This window comes from Talpa occidentalis, unplaced genomic scaffold (genome assembly GCF_014898055.3).
Source record: "Talpa occidentalis isolate TD23 unplaced genomic scaffold, MPIMG_talOcc4v2.1 talOcc4.13, whole genome shotgun sequence".
Classification (NCBI taxonomy): domain Eukaryota; kingdom Metazoa; phylum Chordata; class Mammalia; order Eulipotyphla; family Talpidae; genus Talpa; species Talpa occidentalis.
In genome coordinates, this window is record NW_023601322.1 from 44,369,242 (window position 1) to 44,373,967 (window position 4,726).

A 4,726-nucleotide genomic window follows, 5' to 3' on the forward strand; every position below is an offset into this window, starting at 1 on the left:
GAATGATAAAAAACATGTAAGAGCAAGGGTCATCTCATCGGGGTTCATTGTCAGAATACTGCCAGTCACAGAATGACTGGAGTTAAAATAGTTTCTGATTATCATTATCTTCAGAGGAGGCTAAAATTCAATTGATTGTAGACAAATGCTTCATGACTTCACTACAGGCATTATCTTAGCTTAGATCCTGAAGGAAGGACCTTTCCAACTTAATGAAACAATCACCAGGTATAAGCCAGTAGAGAATCTTTGGCATCACTCCTCCTGAAACCATGTCTCTCCTACCTAAATTCACTCTTGGAATATTTTGTGCTAGGACTCCAACTAGGTCAGGGCTGGTCCAAGCTTAACTCTCACTAATCTAACTCTAACCACCTCAAGCATGCCTTTTCTTTTTTATCTTTTTTTTTTTTTGCACTATCACAAAATTCTACTTAACAAAAAAGTTCAAGAGAATGTATACAACTGAACCTTTCTGTTTCAGTAAAAAGAAGTTGTGGAGAGAGGCAAGGTGGAAGTAAGGAAACAGTCATTATATATACTGATTCCAAGACTTCTGTCACAATGATGCTATTTCCCTGTATTACCACCATTCCAATTTGGTTCAGATGCCACTAGCTGCCATCTCCATACATTCATCTATCACAGACTTCATAAAGGGATAAAATCCTTGCAATATTCCTTGGACATGTCTGTCAACTTCGTTCCAACAATAATTTCTCATCCATACAATTTTTCAACTTGGAGGGTGAGCTTTGCTCATGATGACTACTTTGGAGAGCTGAAGGATCACCCCCGAAAAAATTCATAAATTTCCTCACCCCCAAATTCTTTTCTTCTTAAATCCTTACCCTTTATAATTCTTTCTTATTCATTTTTTGTTATAGAGCAAGATTTTACTTCAGTTGTCCTTTCTTTGTTGTTTTTGGGAGGATCATTCAAGTCTTGGAATGTTAAATCAGTATCTATCTATCTATCTATCTATCTATCTATCTATCTATCTATCTATCTATCTATCTATCATCTATTTGTAAAATTCATGTACATAGATGTTTCCTTGTGTCCAGAAAAAAATCTCTATATATGCTTTTTATATATTTAGCTATGGTGGTTACTTTCAAGTCATTTAATTCCCTCAGTACATATTCAAAGAATGGAAACTAATGAAAGAATGAAGTAAAAAAATCATAGTTAGGAAAACAAATCATTTGTAAAGAATATTGCCCACAGTCTCCAGATTATGATTCTATCAGATCACCAACATTCATTTTTCAGTTATTTATTTAGAGCCCAGATCCAGAGATACTATATTTGGGAGGAGTTATTGCTTAGGTTTTCAGGTTCCTTATAGGTTATTTTGCCCACAATGAAACTAAATTGTAGAACTAGAACAATCTGATAAAAGTGCTAGAGGTTAGGATTCTGGGAATGTGAAGGAAAAGAAATAGTAAAAAGGAAATAGTCTCCTCTTTTCTTTTGAGTAGAGACATTTAAGGGAATGTTTCCAATGAAGAGTTTGTTGTTGAATCCTTTCAAACATTCTTCAAACATTACTCTTATAGCTCTAATATTTTTTTTGTACATTTCCCAAGATTCCAGGATCCTTCTGTAGCTTCTTTTATCATACCAGTCAACTCTGTCATATTTCATGACCCAAGCTGACTCTTTTTACAAGAATCTTCTCTGCCTATGAATCATTTTTCTTCAAAATGCAAACAAAGCCCTGTTCATTTCATGATCTTTATTTCATCTAAACATTATGGTGTTAGCTGTGGGTTTTCTTAGCTTCCCATTTTTTTTTTCCCATCAGATTTTTTTTCTATTCCCAGTTTGAAAGACTCTTTTTTTTTAAATCTTAGTCATGAAAGGCTATTGGAGTACATCAAATATTTTTCTGCTTATTGAGATCATCTTATGATTTTTTTCTTTTATTCTACCATATTTGCATTATATTATTTAATTTTCAGATGTTAAGCCAACCTCATTTTCTTGGGATATATCCTACTAAGTCAAAGTATATGCTCCTTTATATACTGCTGGATTTGATTTGTTGGTGTTTTGCTAAGGATGTTTGCATTGATATTCATAAAGGATATTAGCCTGTGATATATTTCCTTGTGATGTCTTTGTCTTGTTTGGTATCTGCATAAAGCTGGCCTCACTGGATGAGTTAAAAAGTATTCCCTCTTTCTATTACTTAGAGAAATTTATAAGGTATCAGTATTAATTCTACACAAAACATTTGGTAGAATTCACCAGTGAAGCCATGTGGGCCTAGAATTTTCTTTTTTTTTTTTAAAGATTTATTCATTTACACATGAATGGGGGTACAGGCCAGAAGCGCAGGAGGGTGAGAGGATTCACCAGAGACAGAGTGGGGAACAGAACAGGCAGACTGACGAAATACACTGCTGAGGGGAGCAGTGGGCATGACAGGAGAGGTTTGCCACGCCATGTGGGACCCTCTCCGGCCAGCCGGGAACCAACCGGCACTGCAGAAGTTGCCGACAGCTTCACAGAGCGGCGCTCAACTGCCTGTGCCACCAGGGGAGGCCCTAGGATTTTCTTTATTTTTAAGAGATTTTAAAATCTTTTTATTTTAAGAGATTTTAAAATCATTAATTTAGTATGCTACATAACTATTTAGATTTTCTAATTTTTCTTTGAGTCAGGTTCAATTGTTTGTATTTTTCTAGGAATTTTCCCATTTCCTCTTGGGTATATAACTTGGTATATATTATTTATAATATTCCTTTATATATCTTTTCATTTTTGTAAATCAGCGGCAGTGTTCATTTTTTTGTTTTTTTATTGTTCAATTGAATATGTTTTTTGTATATCTTTAATATTAATCCCTTGCCATTTCTATAAGTGTGGATATTTTATTCTATTCTAAAGAAGTTTTTGAAATTCGTTTAGAATTTTGAAATTTTTAGAAATAATTGAAGCAAATGCTTCTCATTTCTTTTTGTACATCTGGGCTACCATCTGCTATAATTTTCATACTACCCTGCAACTCTGCTCCTTTCTCTGTACTGTTATTAACAAATACATTAAATTTTATGTTGTAAATCCAACAACACAACGATTTGCATAGTATTTTATTTCATTGCTCTTAAATCAATTTATAGAAGAAAAGGGAATATTCAATGATACTTTTATATTTACCTACATAATTACCCTTATTAGCACACTTTTTCTTCATGTGTATTCAAATTATTCTCTTGTGTGATTTAAAGCTGAAAAGCTTCCCTTATTATTTCTTATAAGTCAGATCAAGACCAGATCTTTTTCATCAGAGAATATATTTATTTTGTCTTTCTTTTTAAAAAAATAATTTTGCTAGATAAAGACTTTTGGTTGATAGTTGTATCATTTAGAGCACTTTTTTTTTTAAGATTTATTTATTCAAGCACTGGGTACAGTCAGAAATGTGGGAGGGTGAGAGCATTCACCAGAGCCAAAGCGGGGAGCAGAAAAGGCAAAAGGACTGAAGTACACTGCTGAGGGGAGCACGGGCATAGCAGGAGAGGTCTTTGTACCATGTGGGACCCTCGTCAGTGGCCGGGGATCGAACCAGCACTGCAGAGACTGTGAACAGCTTCGCAGCCCAGCGCTTAACCGCTGTGACACCGGGGAGGTCCTATTTAGAGCACTTTGGATATGATATCTCATTGTTTCTCTAGGAGGTCACTTACTCAAGTCCCTTTGTATGAAATCAGTCATTCTTCTCTTGCTGCAATCAAGAGGTTTTTTTTTGCCTTTTAACATTTTGGTTGTGAATCTCTCGATTCTTCTATTTGGAGTTTACTGAGCTTCTTAGATGTATAAATGAATTATTTTTATCCAATTTAGGATAAAATGCATTATACATTTGAATCTGCTTTGAAGTCACTGCCTGCTAAGTCAATTGTCTGGATTTCTTCAAAGCTATTTCTATTCCCTGCATTTTTTTCTGTTTATGGGTGTGTTACAGCTGAATTGTATTTACATTAGAGTCCAAATATCTACTATCTCAAAATGTGTGCACATTTGGAAAGAATGTCTTTAAAGACCAATTAGGGGTAGTTACTGCTCCATTATGACATGTGTCTTTATAAGGAGAGAAGAGGACATATACACAAATGAAGGGAAGAACATGTGAAAACACGAGAAATTTGTAGATAAAGGAGAGCAATATTGGAATAAAATAATCTTGCCAACACCATTATTTTGAATTTCTGCCTCCAGAATTGCAATTACAGTGAATCATGGGTGCTTTCGTGTTGGTAGCACTATGGTGAAATCACCAGTAGGAGAATCCTGTATTTCCAAAATACAAACAACAATGTAAATCAATGCTACCTCAATTAAAAAATAATATGTCTGTTGTTTATGTCACCGAGCCAAAGGTACATTATGGCACTGGTAGCAAACTAGAACGGAGTCACATTTTTCTCTTTCTTTACATGTCTTGTAATTTATTGATGAAAGCTGGACATTTTGAATAATATATTGCAGGACCTCTGTTTCTGACTGTCCTCCCCACCTCCACCACAAGGGGTTAATATTTTATTGGTCATCTTTTTATATAGAGAGTGACATGAATTGTATACCCACCTTGAATTGTATGGGCCCCCCCCAATACTAGTCTTTTATATATATATATATATATATATATATATATATATATATAAATTCCTACATACCCAGACTTAAATATTTATATATATATATATATATAGTC

At 34.3% G+C, this 4,726-nt stretch overlaps 1 pseudogene; it reads right to left on the bottom strand.

The window, feature by feature from the left end:
• Positions 1 to 434: 434 nt before the first annotated feature.
• On the bottom strand, positions 435 to 728 carry LOC119242816 (small nuclear ribonucleoprotein G-like; annotated as a pseudogene).
• Between the last annotated feature and the right edge of the window lie 3,998 nt (positions 729 to 4,726).